The 18,645-nt window shown below is 39.9% G+C and overlaps 1 protein-coding gene across 1 annotated transcript in view; it reads right to left on the bottom strand.

Annotated features, from left to right (window-relative positions):
* Window positions 1-6,098, bottom strand: part of LOC125911323 (zinc finger protein 658B-like) — a 43,001-nt gene extending 36,903 nt beyond the window's left edge. Inside the window, 3 exon segments of the mRNA XM_049615234.1 lie at window positions 1,591-1,656; window positions 2,068-2,174; window positions 4,762-6,098. The gene's annotated coding sequence lies outside the window, so the exon portion shown is untranslated.
* Between the last annotated feature and the right edge of the window lie 12,547 nt (window positions 6,099-18,645).

Here is an 18,645-nt window from a genome sequence, read left to right as displayed (position 1 = left end):
CATCCAACTTCAGCTCAGGTCTCATGATTCATGATCTCATGGTTCATGAGTTTGAGCCCTGTATCAGGCTCTGTGCTGACAGCTCAGAGCCTGAGCCTGCTTCAGATTCTGTTTCTCTCTCTCGTTTTGCCCCTCCCCTGCTCACACTGTGTGTGTCTCTCTCTCAAAAATAAACATTGAAAAATTAAAACAAAAAACAAAAAACTTCTCTTGAAACAACAGTAATCTAGGCAGTATGATGTTAGCAAAAGGACTAACACAGATAAGAAGAGAATACGGATTCCAGAAACAGAACCACAAAGAATATAGAGTCAAATAATTCCCAAAAGAGGTGCCAAAGGAATTCAGTGGAGAAGGTGTATTCTTTGCAACAAATGTTAGACATACGTAAACAACATTTGCAACAACAACGCAAACGACATTTGCAACAAATGTCAGACTATGTAAACAAAACTAAATAAATAATCTTGGCCTATCCCTTGTGCCATAAGAAAAAATGAACTCAAAATGATCATAGACCTATAAAACTTCTAGAAACCGGAGAGGAAATCTTTGTGACTTTGGCTTAGGAAAAGATTTTTTACATATGACCAAGACCAAAAAAAAGCATAAATAATAAAAGCAAAAAGATTAAAGATTTTGAAAAGTTGATGAAAACACTTCTGCTCTTTGAAAGACACATGGTAAGAGACACAGGAGACTTATGACCATTTAATAAACTGATTTGATATTCAAAATCTTCACATAAAAATCCCCCCACCAATAACAGGCAATTTTTCTCGTATAAAATACAGGGGGAAAAACATTAGCCAAAGAAAAAAAATAAGTAAAAATGTGTCCTATACTTATAGGCTAATATAACCACAACACCAAAACTGGAAAGGAACACATGAAAAATTAGGCTCACCTAAATTACGATACAGAAATAAGTACCAGCAGAAAGATCACAGCCAACATGTATACAAGCAATTCACCAGCAAGGGTGTGTACAGGAAATCGACAATATTTAAAAATTCATAATGCTATTCACAATACTTACAGATTAAAGGAAACAAGCTATGTCTTTATTTCAATAGATATAGAAAAAATTCTCAATATAATTCAAAGCACATTCATGACTCAACTGAAATCTAACCCAACTGGTAACTGGAGGGAATATAATCATCAACAAAGGTTACCTACCCAGAACCAACAACAAACATTAAGAGCTAATATTGAAACTGTGTATTTTCTCCCAAAACTAGCTTTATCCCTATTTCTCTTTTTCCATCTAATGTACAGACCCTTATAAGCCCCATTAAAATCAACACAGTGCTGGGGCGCCTGGGTGGCTCAGTAGGTTAAGCGTCTGACTTCATCTCGGGTCATGATCTCACGGTTGGTGGGTTCGAGCCCCACGTCGGGGTCTGTGCTGACAGCTCAGAGCCTGGAGCCTGTTTCAGATTTTGTGTCTCTCTCTCTCTCTCTGCCCCTCCCCCATTCATGCTCTGTTTCTATCTCAAAAATAAATAAACATAAAAAATTTTTTAAAAATAAATAAATAAAATAAAATCAATACAGTGCAATGTGGAGAAAGAATAAAGAGCTCACCTGAGATGTGTTCATGCTGCTGCTCTTGGGAAAGTGCAGAGGGCTGTACAGACTCAGCTGGGAGGCCTGGGGAGGAACGCGCAGAGACACATGTCCATGTAAGACTCAGAAAACATCATGTGGCCTAAGACCTACAGCTTTTCACTGGCTAAACAAATTTTTCTGCGGTTAAATGATAACTTAGTGGGTTTTTTTTTTTCTGAATGATTAACAGAAACAACGCAAGAACTAGTATTCATTTAATGCGTAAAGTTCATGAAGGATAAGGCATTGCTCCTTCATTAAAATTAACAAAATATTCAGGCTGTATCACTTAACTATTTTCCTAGTAACATTGCTTAGCTCTTAAAAGAGAAAATCCACAGAAAGCCCAATAAAAGGATTATGGAATGCTTTAAGGCAAGAATTTTTCATTAACTTTCACTGGGTTACCGTTTCTCAAAGGGTCCTTTTCATAAGATGCTTTTGATGACTTACCAGTGAGAAAGTGAACTGCACTGTGTTTTCCTCCTGGCTCTGCCACAAAATAGGTGTCACCTGACAAGTCACCACTAACATCCAATTTCTTTACAGCTTCTAAGAGTCTGTAGCAGATAACCAAGGAAAGCCTTCATTAGTCCTTATTTTAGGATTCTCTGAGTTCAAGGTAAGTCAATATTGTTACTTGTGGTGATGGTCACGTGTGAAGGACACGTATGAGAGCAGTGCAGCATCCGTAAACAGTGAAGAATGAAGGGAATGACGGCCATTTAGCAAGAGTGGTATCAAAACAAACGCAGGAAACCTCATTTAAAATGGGAGTCAGGAAGCCCTGAATGGGGAGCTCTCACACATGCTCCTTTTCCTGCAAGAACAAGGTTAAGAATCATCTTACTTTGCACACAGGAATTCGATTTCCTACTTTTAAGAAAAAGACGGAAGATCCCTCCCCAACCCAGCAAATAGGTACTAACCACTGGCTTGCAGCCAATAAGTGCCACAACCGCAAACTCTTGTTCTTTTCCAATGGACTTTTATTCCAAACCTTCCCCATTTTCCTCCCAAAACCTAGTGAAAGTTTACCTTCCCTTTGTCTCTTTGGACTTGCCTATGGTTTGCCATAGTTTGCTTGTCCCTCATTGCAATTCCTCTGCTATTCCCAAATAAACTCAATTTGCTGGTAAAATAACTGGCTATTTTTAAGTTTTGACAACAGGACACAATTTCCACCCTCTGGCTGGTTACCCCTTACCCCCAGATCTCACCCTCACAAGTGCAAGTTCCTGAGCAACATACTTCTGGGCCACCCCAGCTCCCTCTTCTCAAAGGTGGCCCAGATCCCCCACCATCACACAGTGTGGTGGCTTCTGGATGTGGCAACATCTCCAAATCTGAGCAGGGAGGATCAAGAACTACTTCTGACAGCTCTGCTTTTTGCTTGTGCTCTTAAGGTCTAGCGAGGAGGATAAGAACAGGGATGCTGTTGGCACAAAAACAGACACATAGACCAATGGAATAGAATAGAAACCCCAGAAATAGACCCACAAACGTATGGCCAACTCATCTTTGACAAAGCAGGAAAGAACATCCAATGGAAAAAAGACAGTCTCTTTAACAAATGGTGCTGGGAGAACTGGACAGCAACATGCAGAAGGTTGAAACTAGACCACTTTCTCACACCATTCACAAAAATAAACTCAAAATGGATAAAGGACCTGAATGTGAGACAGGAAACCATCAAAACCTTAGAGGAGAAAGCAGGAAAAGACCTCTCTGACCTCAGCCGTAGCAATCTCTTACTTGACACATCCCCAAAGGCAAGGGAATTAAAAGCAAAAGTGAATTACTGGGACCTTATGAAGATAAAAAGCTTCTGCAAAGCAAAGGAAACAGCCAACAAAACTAAAAGGCAACCAAAGGAATGGGAAAAGATATTTGCAAATGACATATCGGACAAAGGGCTAGTATCCAAAATCTATAAAGAGCTCACCAAACTCCACACCCGAAAAACAAATAACCCAGTGAAGAAATGGGCAGAAAACATGAATAGACACTTCTCTAAAGAAGACATCCGGATGGCCAACAGGCACATGAAAAGATGTTCACCGTCGCTCCTTATCAGGGAAATACAAATCAAAACCACACTCAGATATCACCTCACGCCAGTCAGAGTGGCCAAAATGAACAAATCAGGAGACTATAGATGCTGGAGAGGATGTGGAGAAACGGGAACCCTCTTGCACTGTTGGTGGGAATGCAAATTGGTGCAGCCGCTCTGGAAAACAGTGTGGAGGTTCCTCAGAAAATTAAAAATAGACCTACCCTATGACCCAGCAATAGCACTGCTAGGAATTTATCCAAGGGATACAGGAGTACTGATGCATAGGGGCACTTGTACCCCAATGTTTATAGCAGCACTCTCAACAATAGCCAAATTATGGAAAGAGCCTAAATGTCCATCAACTGATGAATGGATAAAGAAATTGTGGTTTATATACACAATGGAATACTACGTGACAATGAGAAAAAATGAAATATGGCCTTTTGTAGCAACGTGGATGGAACTGGAGAGTGTAATGCTAAGTGAAATAAGCCATACAGAGAAAGACAGATACCATATGGTTTCACTCTTATGTGGATCCTGAGAAACATAACAGAAACCCATGGGGGAGGGGAAGGAAAAAAAAAAAAAAAAAGAGGTTAGAGTGGGAGAAATCCAAAGCATAAGAGACTGTTAAAAACTGAGAACAAACTGAGGGTTGATGGGGGGTGGGAGGGAGGGGAGGGTGGGTGATGGGTATTGAGGAGGGCACCTTTTGGGATGAGCACTGGGTGTTGTATGGAAACCAATTTGACAGTAAATTTCATATATTAAAAAAATAAATTAATTAATTAATTAAAAAAAAAAACAAACAATTGGCCAGTCCACAATCACATCCATGCAAGCACACATCCCTTCCTTCATCCATCCATTCATTCATACTAATGTTTCATCTCCCCATAGGTGTAAAGTAACATCAATAAAATCAGTATTCTTTAGAATTCTCAGAAGTCACATTTTGAATATCTGAAAAGTTCTAAGAAACTATAAATGCCATAGAAAAACTTCTTTTTTCTAAACTTAAATAATTTTCCCACTGCAAGAATACATTTTTTTTTTTGGCCACACTATTTAAAGAAAAATTTTGGTACCTTGGGTTCATCATTCTGTGTTTCTCTCAGAAGTTCTCTTTGCTGAAATCAATAAAGGGTAGCATGTAAAATATATTTTTGAAAGGACAAACTTTTAAAATAATTTAAATACCATTGGTGTTCCTTACCCTGCTCAGTTCACTGAGGTGTTCCTTAGGGATAGAAAAGAAAAGAGAAACAACATTACTGAATAGGGATGTAAGTGAGTGAACATCTGTAAGAAAGTGTACCTTGCATTGTGCTGCTGCAAATTAAAAAATAAATATGTTTCTCATGAATGCAAAAAAAAAAAAAAAAAAAAAAAGAACAGGGATGCTGTTCCTGGAGACCTCAATTCGAACATCACAAGAGCTGCTCTGTTCTAAAATAAATTTGTTTCCCAAGATCTGGGACCTGGGTCAGGGAAACAAATTCACTTTAGGGCTACAAACTTGACTCTTGGAATTCACTGTGATTTCAGACAATCTGCCACTGCAGGAAAAGCTAGGAGCCTCTATCTGAACCAAGGATTCTGATGAGGTACCAGAAATTCCAGACTACATATGACAATGTTCTAAGTCCATTCACATTCTCCTTCAATTTTATCGCTGGGTGTTCAGGGACAGGTCACTCTGCTAGGTGCTGTGAAGGCTGTATTGGTGGTTTTAGGCAGGTGTGATATTTAGACGAGGCCTGAGATTTAAAGCACACCTGCCCTTAAATCAGAGCTTCCTCACAGCTAGCTTGTAACCTGAGCACATGGCTCTGCCAACCTCAGCCTCGTTTGCTTCCTTTTCTTTTTTAAATGTGGATAGTTAGCCAACCTCATAAAATGGTTGTGATGTTTACATAAGCCACCCAGTGAATAGAAGTGTGTCTTCCGAATATAATAGCAGTTGCCACTTCTGAGTTGGCTGTTTGCTTTACAGGTAATAACTTCTCTAACTCGCATAACAAACATTATTTTCAGAAGAGAAACCGGACTCTTACTCTGGTTCCTTCGGCCGCCCCTGCCTACAAGGGTAACAGAACTGGAATTTACCCCGGGTCTTTCTAGGTCCAGAAATCGGGTTCTCACCGCAGAAAGCTCTTCCGCGCTTTCGGGCTCACGGTGGGAATTATAAACAAGTTTTCCCTTCCCGCCGCCATGGGCTTTTCTCGAACCGAGGGTCTCTGCATACCCAACCCCTCACCTGCTTCTGGCGTCATTCAGCCCCACCTGTGCCCCAGGTGCCCAATGGGGACCAGGGATCCCCCAGAGGTCTTTGATGGCTCAAGCATTTAGAGTCCGGCCTGGGGAATTCCCGAGGCTTCTATTCCTTTCTCCCCGGCCACAAGCCCCCTCCTCTATGCTGGTCCCAAAGCCTCCTAGATTTCGCATCAGCCCCATGCGCTCACTTGAGGTTGGAACCCAGGCCATCGCGCCACCTGACCACCGGACCGCGGAAAGCACTGACGCAAAGAGGTAGGATAAGGTAAGTACATGCGCAGATGGAGCCCGGACCGGTTCCCAGGATGCTGCGCGACGAGCCAGGTCCATAGCGCCAGACTACATTTCCCGTAAAGCTCCGCTCCCGCGCCTTGAAGTGACCTGGCAGCGTATCCTCTATCTGAACAGTTGAAAGATGTGATCTTGACGATCTCTCCTTCCCAGGTTTTCTCAGAATCGCCAAACGTTAGGGCTTAAACTTGAAGTTTACCGCCAAATACGATACGTGGTCCTCGATCAAATGCCGATTGAATAAACAACAGCTGCCAAAGGCTTTGGAGACTGTCGAGGAAATCTGAACAGGCACTGGGTTGCTCTTAGCTGTAAAAATAATTGAGATCACATAGGAAAACGAGCTGTCTCTCTCAAAAATATTTTTTTTTAATTTTAATAAAAATAAAATAATATTTAAAGCTGCCAAGAGAATTTAGATTTGTAGAGGTATCTCTTGGGAATAAGGCCGTGAAACTTAAGTAAAATAATTTAAAATGAAGCACAGTAGTACTAAATTTAAAAGATTTTCTCCTTTACCCCAAATTCCAGTTAGGCTCCTTTATACCTTCTTTTCAACTATGTCTATCAACTTTGCCCTATAAATACTTGAACAAAATTCTAAGTCTCTAACAGCTCAAGGTCACATACTTAGGATGACACTAAGAGTGTTTTTAGAGGGCCTGCCTGAAAAACTCAAGGCTGCCAAAAGAATTTGTTCCAGCCAACACCTGAAGGACCCCTGTCTCTCAGTCTCTGTAGGAGGGTAAGAGCCTAATTTCAACAAGTGCCAGTTAGCAAATCCAGGTGGATTTCAAATGGACCAATTCTCCCTTCTGCTTTTTGTAATTTTTCACTTCCCTCATTCTACTGAGCTCCAACTCACCCCCTTTCTGTTCCCTCCTTCTTCCTTTAAAACTCCCAGTCACCTCTGTACAAATTGAAGTTGAGTTCAGTTCTCTCTGGAATCTATTCCCTGTCGCAATTGGATATTACCAGTTTACCAACTAAAATCTGTTGTTTAATAGCTTTATCTTTAACATACAAAAGAATGGTATCTGTAATCTGCAGGGCTTACTCAGGAAAGAAAGAAAAAAAAGCAAATAAATTTTTCAAAAGTACATAATACATACAAATATACACAACCCAAAATAAGAAAATGGTTATCATGCAAATTACTCACATCCCAGAGATGACTCTACTTAAATCATGTGAGCATTCTCTTATTACCGAATTAGGGACATATGGTCATTATATTATAGGAACTTTGTTTTTACTAAGTTACACCTACTTAGAATATTTTGGGTGTTAAATAACAAAAATTCAACCAACTACATTTTAAAGATGTAAAATTGATTCATTAATTGATTCATGAATCAGACAGCACCCCATCTAGCAAATAGAGGGGAATTCCAAAGGGCTACAGAAAATGAAAGGTTATTAAAGGCAGAACAACAAAGTCATAAACAGAAAAAAAAATTATTTTGGGTGAGGTATCTTCCTTTGGGGACAAACGAGTCTTATTAGGTGGATTACCTCATCTTCTTTTGGGGAATAGAGAGGGCCTATGTGACAGATTACCTTACTGTTGCTGACCAGAAAAGTCCTGACTGACTGGCTAAGACTACATTTCTGGGGGAAGTTGAAACTGCAATTAGGTTAGGATTTAAGCCCCAGTGGTCTGGCATAAATGACTCCACTTTGGGCCTGTGGTTTTCTTTTTTTTTTTTTTTTTTAACGTTTATTCATTTTTGAGACAGAGAGAGACAGAGCATGAACAGGGGAGGAGCAGAGAGAGAGGGAGACACAGAATCTGGAACAGGCTCCAGGCTCTGAGCTGTCAGCACAGAGCCCAACGTGGGGCTCGAACTCACGGACCATGAGATCATGACCTGAGCTGAAGTCGGACGCTTAACCGACCAAGCCACCCAGGCGCCCCTGTGGTTTTCTTTTTAACAGCATATCTTGGGTAAATATTTTATGGCATCAATTATTTATGACAATGATAAATAGATTTTTCAAATTAGATCTTATTCACTAGGGGAAAAAAAGAAATAGAGTCATTAAAAAGTTAGTATGATCTATGAGAACACAAACATAAAGTTTTAGTCCTGACATTAAGAAGAATTTGAGGGGTGCCTGGGTGGCTCAATCGGTTGAGCGTCAGACTTCGGCTCAGGTCATGATCTCATGGCTTGTGAGTTCAAACCCCCATTGTGCTCTGTGCTGACAGCTCAGAGCCTGGAGCCTGCTTTGGATTCTGTGTCCCCCTCCCTCTCTGCCACTCCCCTGCTTACAATTGTTCTCTCTCCCTCTCTCTCAAAAATAAAAAAATATCAACAAAATTAAAAAAAAAAAAATGGGTGCTTGGATGGCTTGAGCGTCTGGCTTTGGCTCAGGTCATGATCTTGCGGCTTGTGGGTTCAAGCCCCGTGTCGGGCTCTGTGCTGACAGCTCGGAGCCTGGGACCTGTTTCAGATTCTATGTCTCCCTCTCTGTATTCTCCTCCCCCACTCGTGCTCTGTCTTTCTCTCAAAAATAATTAACATTAAAAAAATCTAGGGGCGCCTGGGTGGCGCAGTCAGTTAAGCATCCGACTTCAGCCAGGTCACGATCTCGCGGTCCGTGAGTTCGAGCCCCGTGTCGGGCTCTGGGCTGATGGCTCGGAGCCTGGAGCCTGTTTCCGATTCTGTGTCTCCCTCTTTCTGCCCCTCCCCCGTTCATGCTTTGTCTCTCTCTGTCCCAAAAATAAATAAAAAACATTGAAAAAAAAAATTAAAAAAAAAATCTAAAAAAAGAACTTGAATAAATGTCAATTTTCTGTAATGAGAACACTAAATAGTCCTTGACAATATTCAGATTAGAATCTCAAAACATTCTTAAGCTTGTTTTCTCTCTTCAACATTTTTTCTCACTTTTTAACCTAAAGGAACTATTCCAATCATCATTAGGACAAAAATAAACAATATAATGATCAGAGAAGTGTTGAAAGACACAGCAATGTCTCTCACACATTAATGCTATTGGTAAAACATTGAATAATTCTCTTGCAACAATACAGGTCCAAGAAAAGAAATAATGAGAAGGTAGCATGTGTTTGGGCTGGCTTTCAGAGCAGTGGGCCAGAGAACCTTCAACCACCTCCTTAGGATAGCAAGGAGGCCAAAGTAGGGCCATACCCACAATATTCATGTAAAACAACTTCCAACATGTAAATGTTTCTAGGAAATTACTAAATTATTCAAGAAAACATGTTTAGTAAATATAGACATATAAATATAAAGCCCTCAGCACCTTCCCTAGGAAATACCTGTCCCCACCCTTATCCCATCCCTGAGATCCCCAACTCAGACCTGGGATGTACTCTGTTACTCCCCTCTTCCCAGTCAGTGCTGTGGGTATAGTCGAGACAGGGCTTTTTGGGAGAGGAGCCCAGGAAAGGGGTAAGGGACCAGCTCTGGGCTTCCTTGGCAATCTTCCCGCCTGCCTGGCTCTACAGGATCTGGGACTCAAAAGCAAAAAGACAGGTGGCAATGAGCTCACACTTACTGATCATCTGCTATGTGTCATAAAGAACTCCAGATACTTGGTGTTTGCCTTCCATTTCATCTTCTCAACAACCATCCAAGGTGGGTATCATCCTCAGGTGATCTTTATCAGGAAAGAGACCTTTAGGAGAAGGGACTGGGGTGATTCTCAGACGTGAAGCTGGTCTATTACAAATCTGTCCCTCCCAACTAGGGGAGGTCTGTTCTCAAGCTTCACTGTGTCTGGTTGCTCTTCACCCAAAGAAAGCTCACCATAAGGGGCTGGGCTTTCATTTTTACTGACATGGAGCCCCTGAGCTAAGACCAGGAGTATGAGAGTATCAATGGTCAAAGGAATGCCCACAGAGAGAAACAGAGAAATGCTAGTCATATGAAAACACAAAACCTCTCATTTCTGGCAGGGAAAAAGAAGCATCCTGAAGGAAGCATCCTGAAGGGGGTTCAACACTGGTAAAGTTAGACATGCACTGAGGGACTCAAAGTCTGCTGAGCTCAAGGGCCCAGATTATATGCAGTCCCATTTCCAGAGGGCCTGTAGTACACTGGGATCTGTGGGCAGGCCTGCTGTTTCTGTTGCCATCGCTGCAGAGTTTGTTACTGGCATTATCAGAGTTCATAATAAGAAAACATCGTATACAGGGTCTCAAGTGAATAGAAGGGACTGTGAGAGATGAAATGAGAGATGAGAAGATTTGGGGTTTTCTGGGAAGACACTGGGGGTTACAATAAACTATCTCACTGAGAGAGAGTTCAGCCACAGCCCTTTCTATGCTTGCAGGTGAACAACAGGCGATGCAAGTGGGAACTAATGAGAGGTGCCAGGGCCAGCCTTTCCCTCCATCTCCTATCTCAGGTGGTGCCAGGGGAGGAGATTGGGAAGGGTTTGTCCCCTTCCACTTTTGGAAACAGAACAGGAGCTGAAAGGAAGAAGGGGTTACAACTTCCTTTTCCATCCAGAAAATTGAACTAGGGATAAGAAGGTTTGAGTCTTGTCCAGGTTCCAGCACCAACTTACTATGTAACTTCAGCAAAGTCACTCCACATCCTTGGACTTCTATTCTTCCTCTGTGAATCAGAGATAAAGCACTCTTCACAGAATGATTACAGGTGGGAATCAGACTGATAGGAATCACTTTGAGTGGCACAGCAGGGTGCCAGTATCTGTCCCATATAGGGGTGTGTACATGAGGGTGCCTTGTGCTAAACTCTACCTCCCCCAGACTCTCTCCTTCTCAATGCCTCTCCTGTCTCTCCTTTCCCTTTCCCCCTCTCTTAGACAGAATGGTCTCTTACTTCTTCCTGCAGGAAAAAGTAAAAGGAGAAGGAGATTCACACTCCCCCATTCCTTGCCCCCACTTAGCTTTCAGGGGGAAGTGAAGTGCTAAGCACCTTTAAAATCTATTTTCCCAGAGATTTAGAGTATAATGACAGTCTGTTTTCAAGATACTGTCTTTCATTTGTTTTTACTCTAAAGGACTTTATGCTTCTACCAAGGAATGAGACACTTCTGCTGTGACTAAAATATCCTCAACAGCTGAATACTTTGTAGGAAATAAGAAACCTAAAATATACCTGAGGCACCTAGGTGGCTCAGTCGGTTGAGCATCTGACTCAATTTCAGGTCGAGTCATGACCCCAGGGTCCTGGAATCAAGCCCCACATCAGGTGTGCTGAGCATGGAGTTCATTTGGGCCTCTCTCTCTCTCTCTCTCTCTCTCTCTCTCTCTCCCCTTCTGCCTCTCTCCCCCACTCTCTCTCTCTAAAAAAAAATAAATAGGGGCTCCTGTGTGGCTCAGTTGGTTAAGCATCTGACTTCAGCTCAGGTTCATGAGTTTGAGCCCCATGTCTGCCTCTATACCGACAGCTCAGAGCCTGGAGCCTGCTTCAGATTCTATGTCTCCCTCTCTCTCTGCCTCTCTCTCTCTCTTTCTCTCTCTCTCAAAAATAAACATTTTTTTAAAGATTAAAAATAAATAAAAATTAAAATTAAATTAGAAAATGGAAAACTAAACATAAACATGTTTGCCTCACTTTCCTCTTAAAAAGGAGCTTGTGGGAAGGTGCAAAGCCCTGTGATATTGGCCATTCCAAGATGGGAGAGCAAAAAATAAATAAAATAAAACCCTAAATTCTTATTAAACTTTCTTATCTCTGGACTTTTCTTCCATTGAAATCATGAACCAGGCTGAGTTTATTCTGAAGATGACTGCAGAACTCTGTAACAGAAAGGGAAGTGTGTCATGTACCTATCTGGAGGACTCCTGTAGATAGACATCTGTTGCCACCATCTTTGAACAGAGGTCAGTATCTCACTATAGCTGTAGGCAAGTTCTAGGTATTTAAGTGTTTCATTGAGAACCCACTCATATCCCTTACTTCTCTGTCAGTGAGATCTCCCAAGGCATCTTTAAGGATACAAGGGACACATATACTTCTATGTGATAGAAGATCATTATAAAGATGCATAGGGATATGAAGAGTTATGAGAAATTCTCTCATCTGCCTATCTGTGATTGCAGAACCCAGGCCTTTTAGAAAACAGGGACACCTGGGTGGCTCAGTCCATTAAATGTCTGACTTTGGCTCAGGTCATGATCTTGCCGTTCATGGGTTTGAGTCCTGCCTCAGGCTCTGTGCTGACAGCTTGGAGCCTGGAGCCTGCTTCAGATTCTGTGTCTCTTTCTCAGCCCCTTCCCCACTTGTTCTCTGTATGTCTCTCAAAAATAAACAAACATTAAACAAAAAATTTAGAAAAGAGATCATTATTTGAGACATAGCTTGATCCTCAGTGATACAATTTCTTACATACAGGTAGCATTTCTATTTCCCAAGAACTATAACAAATGTGATTGGACCACTCAGAAACAATTGTTCCACATGGTATCTCTGGCTTCATAGAATAAGCACGGCTTGAATGCAATTTCATTACCTCACTGACTCCCAGTCAAGGAACTAACTGCCTGTGGGAGGTGCCATAAATACTGCATGAGAATATATTTAAATCTCCAATACATAGAGAACAACAGCCCAAGATTATAGGTTTTTAAATCAATTTCACTATAGTCAGAAAAACATTCTCTAACCTTTCAATCTTTAGAATTTGTTTCAAATTTCTTTGTGGCCCAAAATACGGTCTGTCTTTGTAAGTGTTTTGCATATATTTGAAAAGAATGTGTATTCTGAAGTTCTTCAGTATAGTTTTCTACATAGATCTACATATAGTTTTCTATATCCTTTCTAGAGCTACTTCTTTGCTACTTTTTTCTATTGGTTACTGAGAGAAGGGTGTCAAATTCCCAAGGAAGATTGTGTCTTTGTTTCTCTTTTTAGTCTCTGTTTTTGCACTGTATATTTTGAAGTTTTCCTATTAGGTATGTATATACATATTTATGACTATGTCCTCCTGATAATTTGATGCTTTCTCACACGAATTGTTTCTTTTTATCTCTGGCAATACCCACGGTGTTGAGTCCTACTTTAGTAAGCTGTATCAGGTTTCTCATGCTTGGTGTTTACAGACTAAGCTCTATCACTATTCACATTTCTACTTTCAATCAACCTGTGTCTTTGCAGTTAAAATACCTCTCTTAGACAAAATATAATTGGATCTTGCTTTTTTATCCAGCCTAAAAGCCTCCATCTTTTAGTTTGAGTGTTAAGTCCATTTACTATAATAACTGATATAGGTGAGCTTAAGTCTACAGCCTTGGGGTTTTTTTCCCCCTGCAGCACTTAAAGAAATCATTCTCTCATAATGGTCTTTTTGAGGTCATTCAGATTTTAATTCTGATAAGAAGTCTACTGCCATTTCTAGGGATGTTCCCCATTATGGACCATGCATTTTTATTTCCTCTGTATTCTTTTTTTTTTTTAAGATTTTATTTTTAGGGCACCTGGGTGACTTAGTCGGTTAAGCATCAGACTTCGGCTCAGGTCATGATCTCACAGTTCGTGAGCTTATGCCCCACGTCAGGCCCTGCACTAAGCAGCTCAGAGCTGCTTCAGATACTGTGTCCCCTCTATCTCTCTGCCCCTCCCATACTTGTGCGCTCTTTCTCTCTCTCTCTCAAAAATAAACATTTTTTAAAAATATTTTATTTTTAAGTAAACTCTACACCCAATGTGGGGCTTGAACTCACAACCCTGAGATCAAGAGACTGAGGCAGCCAGACACCCTTCCTCTGTATTCTTTTAACATTTTCTCTTTATATTTCATTTCAAGAGATTTTCTATGATATACCTAGGTGTAGTTTTATTCATATTTCTCAGCTTAGGTGTTGGGCTTTGGGGGCCTGTGATGTGATGTTTTTCACCAACCTTGAAAAATTTAGGCTATTATTTCTTCAGTTTGTCTTTCCTATTATCAAATACATATTTTGCCATTCTCCCTTCTTTCTCCCTTTGTGTTTCCAATTACACATGTTAGATCACTTGCTATTTTCCCACACATCACTAAGGCTCTGTTTCTAATTCTTCAATCTATTTCTACCTTTAATCTTTAGTTTGGATAATTTCTATTGATGTCTCTTCAAGTTCATGAACTTTTTCTATATTCACCAATAATTATCAAGCCCATCCAGTGATATTTTTTCATTTCACATATTCAACTTTTCAGTTCTAGAATTCCCTTTTTTATAATTATCATATATATCTCTGCTTAAGTTCTCCATCTGTTCACTCATTATGTCCATACCTATGTCTTTATATGAAAATAGCTGCTACAAAATACATAGGGACTAATTTCAGGATCTAAATCATCTTGGGTCTTTTCTATTGGCATTTTTTTCCCTTGGATTTGGGTCACATTATCATGTATTTAGTAATTAATGATTAGATGATGGACATTATGGATGATATATTGTAGAGATTCTGTTTTATATTTGTAGATCTTGAATTTTGTTCAGGCAGACAGTTGAGTTACTGGTGGATCCTTTTGACATGTAAGGCTTTGTTTTCATCTTTAATAAGATGTGTCTATTATAATATTGAACTTAATTCTAGGACATGGTCTTTCTCCAAGGTGTAATCTTATTTCTAAGGACTGACTTTTCTATGGTTTCACTGAAACACCAAGGTCCTATCTAGGTTTCTCTACTACAGCTGGCCAGAAGTGCTTACATCTTCCATCAGTGTCTAACAGCTGATACCGTAATTTAGTTCTCAGTCTCACAACAAACAACCTACAGTAAGCATCATGGAAACCTGGCCTACATCCATTCAACCCTGCTCTTGGCCAAGGACCCATTTTGAATTAAAACCAGACCCCTGCCACCCCTCTCTCCCTCTACAACGTATGTGTGCACGCATGCACATATGCATACACACGTGCGCGCGCGCGCGCGCACACACACACACACACACACACACACAAACCAGAATTTCCTTGTCTTAAGAAACTTGTCCTACAAATTCCAGTTACTTCTTTAGTCCAGCAGGACCATTACCGCACTCGAGCTCCAACTCTTTGTACAAAACAGAAGAGTACCTTGTGAAGCAAAGGGCTAAGGGATTGAGGGACTAAAAATGTGCATTTCTGTTCTCTCAAGTATCCCTGGCCTGAAATGCCTATTTTACAATGCTTGAAAATAGTTGCTTCCTATTATGTCAACTTTTATGTCTGTTTTTGGTGATGGCCAGACTGATACAAGTAACTCTATCATTGGCAGAGCTGAAGTCTTAGCTATTGCATTTTTAAAAATTGTGATAAAATATATATAAGATAGGGGCACCTGGATTGCTTGGTCGGTAGAGCATGAAACTCTCGATCTCTGGGTTGTGAGTCTGAGACCCACAATCGGTGTAGAAGTTACTTTAAATTGCATTTAGGGCACCTGAGTGGTTCAGTCGGTTAAGCATCCAACTCTTGATTTTGGCTCAGGTCAGGATCTCATGGTTTGTGAGTTCGAGCCCTGCATCAGGCTCTGTGCTAACAGTATGGAGCCTGTTTAAGATTCTCTGTCTCCCTCTCTTTGCCCCTCCCCGGCTCACGATCTCTCTCTCTCAAAAATAAATAAGTAAACATTTTCTAAAACTGCATTTAAAATATACATAACATAGGGGCACCTGGGTGGCTCAGTCAGTTGAGAGTCTGGCTTTGGCTCAGGTCATGATCTCATGGTCTGTGGGTTTGACCCCCATGTGGAGCTCTGTGCTGACAGCTTGGAGCCTAGAGCCTGCTTCGGATTCTGTGTCTCCCTCTTTCTGTCTGCCCCTCCCCTGTTAGCATTCTGTCTCATTCTAAAAGAAAAAAACATTAAAATTTTTTTTTAAATATACGTAACATGAAAATTACTTTAACCATTTTAAGTGTACAGTTCAGTGACATTAAGTACATTCGTATCATTGTACAACCATCACCACTATCCATCTCTAGAACTTCTTCAATATCCCAAACTGAAACACTGTATCTATTAAACAATGACACCTCATTTCCCTTTCTCCTAACCCCTGGCAACCACTATTCTGCCTCTGTCTTTATGAATTTGACTACTCTAAATACCTCATATACGTGGGATCATACAATATTTGCCCAATTTGTTGGGCTTATTTCATATAGCATAATGGCTTCGAGGCTTATCCATATGTAGCATGTCACAATTTCCTTCCTTTTTAAGGCTTAATAATATTCCATTGTATGTACTTATTACATTTTGTCCATTCATCTGTTAATGGGCACTTGGGTTGTTTCCACTTTTTAGCTATTGAATAATGCTGCTATAAACATGGGTGTACAAATATCTGTTCAAGTCCCTAATTTTGATTACTCTCTGCATATATCCAGAAGTAAAATTGCTCTATTGAATGGTAATTCCATGTTAAATTTTCTGAGGAACTTCCACACTGTTATCCATGGGGGCTACATCATTTTTTATTCCCATCAGCAATACACAAAGGTTCCAATTTCTTCACATTATCACATTTGTTTTATGTTTGTTTTTTTATAGTAACCATCCTAATGGGTATGAAGTGGCATCTCTTTGTGGCTTTGATTTGCATTTTCCTAATTACTACTGATGTTGAGCATCTTTTCACGTGCCTGTTGGCTCTTTGTAGATCTTCTTTGGAGAAATGTCTATTCAAGTTCCTTGCCATTTTGAATTGATTGTTTGCTTTTTGTTGTTGTTGAGTTTTAGGAGTTCTTTATATATTCTGGATATTAATCCTTATCAGATATGTGATTTGCAAGTATGTTCTCCCATTCTTTGGGTTGCCTTTACTTTATTGATAGTGTCCTTTAATACACAAAATTTTAAGATTTTCATGAAGTCCAGTTTGTCTGTTTTTTCCTTTCTGCCTGTGATTTCCATGTCGTATCTAAGAAATCATTGCCAAATCCAATGTTATGAAGATTTCCCGCTATAAATCTAAGAGGTTTATAGTTATTTTGAGTAATTTTTGTATATTAGAGGACTAGGTATTAGGAAAGGGTCCAGCTTCATTCTTTTGGATGTGGATATCCAATTTTCCCAGCACTATTTGTTGACTGTCATTTCCCACGAATGGTCTTTGACACTTTTATTGAAAGTCATCTGACCATATATGTGAAAGTTTATTTCTGGGATTTCTGTTCCATTCCATTGGTTGACATGTCTGTCTTTATGCCAATACCACACTATTTGGTTACCATAGCTTTGTAGTAAATTTAGAAATCTGGAAGCATGAGTCCTCTAACTTTATTCTTCCTTTTCATGATTGTTTTGGCTATTCAGGGTCCCTTGCGATTCCATATCAATTTTAGATTTTTCAATTTATGCAAAAAAACAAAAAAAAGTCATTGGGATTTTGACAGGGATTGCATTGAATCTAGATGTATTAACATCTTAACATCTTCCAATCCATGAACAGGGGATGTCTTTCTATCTGTGTCTTTCAGCAATGTTTTGTAGTTTTTACTGTATGAATCTTTCATTTCCTTGGTTAAGTTTATACCTAAGTATATTTTTTTTCTTTTTGATGTCAGATAAATGGAACTATTTTCTTAATTTCATTTTCAGAATATTCGTTGCAAGTGTATAAAAATGCAATTGGTGTTTGTGTGTTGATACTGTACTTTGCTATTTTACTAAAATCTTTTATTATCGGTAATCATTTTTTGTGTGCAGATTCTTTAGGATTTTTTATATATAGTACCATGTTATCAGAGAGTATAGTTTTATTTCTTCCTTTCCAATTTTGATTCCCTTTATTTCTCTTAATTGCCTAGTTGTACTGCCTAGAATTTCCAGTACAGTGTTGAATAACAGTGGCAAAAGCAGGCATCCTTTTCTTGTTCCTGATCTTAGTGGGAAGTTTTCAGCCTTTGACTATTGAGTACTATTATGTAGATTAGTATATAAATGCTCTTTATCATGTTGAGTAAGTTTCCTTTTATTCTTAGTTTGGTGAATGTTTTTATTTATTTATTTTTTTTAATTTTTTTTTCAACATTTTTTTATTTATTTTTGGGACAGAGAGAGACAGAGCATGAACGGGGGAGGGGCAGAGAGAGAGGGAGACACAGAATCGGAAACAGGCTCCAGGCTCCGAGCCATCAGCCCAGAGCCTGACGCGGGGCTCGAACTCACGGACCGCGAGATCGTGACCTGGCTGAAGTCGGACGCTTAACCGACTGCGCCACCCAGGCGCCCCTGGTGAATGTTTTTATTATGGAAGGGCATTGAATTGTGTCAAATGATTTTTGTGTCAATTGAAATGATCAGGTGGTTTCTTACCTTCATTCTATTAATGTGGTATATGACATCAATCAATTTTCTTTTGCTGAACCATGACTGCATTCCTGGGATAAATTCCACTTGGTCATGGTATATAATCTTCTTAGATTTAGTTTGCTGGTATTTTTAAGGATTTTTACATCTGTACTCATAGGGCATATTAGAC

The sequence above is a fragment of the Panthera uncia genome, chromosome D4 (assembly GCF_023721935.1).
Source record: "Panthera uncia isolate 11264 chromosome D4, Puncia_PCG_1.0, whole genome shotgun sequence".
NCBI classification, from domain to species: Eukaryota; Metazoa; Chordata; class Mammalia; order Carnivora; family Felidae; genus Panthera; species Panthera uncia.
The sequence above is the reverse complement of the archived record's forward strand: the minus strand, read 5'-3'. Positions and strand labels throughout refer to the sequence as shown.